Genomic DNA, 1,538 nt, shown 5'->3' with positions numbered 1-1,538 from the left:
TGTCCAGAACCCAGAAGCAACAAGTGTTGAAAAGTATTTTGCATCTCTTACCTTTGGTAGTTCCTGTTGGAGTTGAGTCATTGGCCACCTGGATAACGGAACTTGTTGGTTCAGTTTCCTGTAGTCAATGGTGAGTCTCCACTTACCATTTGGTTTCAAGACAGGCCATAAAGGAGCTGAGTAGGTGCTGTTACAGGGCCTTATTATGCCTTTGTCTAAGAGATTGTCAATGATTTCCTGGACCGGTTCATAAGCAGCCAAGGGGATTTTGTACTGCTTATAGGTAGGTGGTGAGTAAGGAGGAGTTGGGATGTGGACTGTATGGACTGAGGTCAGTCCACAGTCCAGTGAGTCTATTGAGAATGAGTCTTTATATTTTAAGAGGGTCTGACAAAGTTTTTCTCTTTCTTCATCAGTTTCAAGTGCGTCTGCTTGAGCAACCACTTGGTCTATTTGGGATTCGACCGATACTGGTGTCGACTTAGGAGGAGGAGACCCTACAATGTTGGCTGGAGTCTTGATTGATTGACATATTGATAAGACGTCATACGTCTGTAGCGTCAGTTTGTCTTTCTCTGTTAGGTCAACACGTTGTACTGAGTCTTGGTTAAGGTGAATACCTGGGAACAAGGCAACAATCTGAGAGGGTTTTGTGTACAAAACCTGTTCAGTTTGTTGGTCTGGTAGTAAGTTTTGAGGGATCCCCCCTAGAAAGGGAATGGTCAGTTCAAAGTCGTGAAACTTRGTACTGATTAGCCAACCTAGTGGGGTGTTTTAGGTATTAAGGTCTCTTCTCCGTTTGTATTACAAACTGGGAGGTTAGTGACTYTAGAGTCTAGGCTCAAAAGGGGCGTAGCTTCCAGTGAGAGTCCTCGCTCTATGAAAGTTGGAGATGACTGAAAGACAGCTTGTGTATGATTGAGGGTTTGGTCTGGCAGGATGTGTATCCTGACAGGTTTGTTTTGMGAGTGTGGAGGTATCAAGACATTTTGGGTGTTGGCAATCTGACAGACTTCAGGGATTGTTTGTCCCGCCTTCCGGTTACTTGCACTAGGAATGTCATAAGCTTGGTTGATGGCTGTTAAGGACCACAACATTTGGTTGACTGTGTCTACCTCTACAGCTAGTTTTACAAGTAGGTAAAAACCTAAGTACATGGAATGAGGTAAGTTTGGGACCACGAGGAATGTGTGTATTAGTTCCCTGCGGTTCCATCTTAGAGGAAGAGCGACAGCTCCTACTGCTGGTAGGATGCTGTGTGGTTTTGGTTCAGCTTGAAAACAGAACTTCTTCTGTATTAGTTGAAGTTCTGGATAGCTTTGGGTCAATGTATCGTACAGCTCTTGGCTGATTGCCGATTTGTCTGACCACAATGATAGGAAAATGTCAGTCAGATGGGTACTCTGCACCTTTAAACCATCCATCACCTGTGGTAGGTAATGTTCAGTGGATGGTGAGGGCAAGAGTGTACAGAGAAAGGTGTCACTCTTTGGTGAACTCAAGTTAAGTGGGGGCGGCTGTGGCGGAGTGGTTAGGGG

This window comes from Austrofundulus limnaeus, unplaced genomic scaffold (genome assembly GCF_001266775.1).
Source record: "Austrofundulus limnaeus strain Quisiro unplaced genomic scaffold, Austrofundulus_limnaeus-1.0 Scaffold415, whole genome shotgun sequence".
Taxonomy (NCBI): Eukaryota; Metazoa; Chordata; class Actinopteri; order Cyprinodontiformes; family Rivulidae; genus Austrofundulus; species Austrofundulus limnaeus.
The sequence above is the reverse complement of the archived record's forward strand: the minus strand, read 5'-3'. Positions refer to the sequence as shown.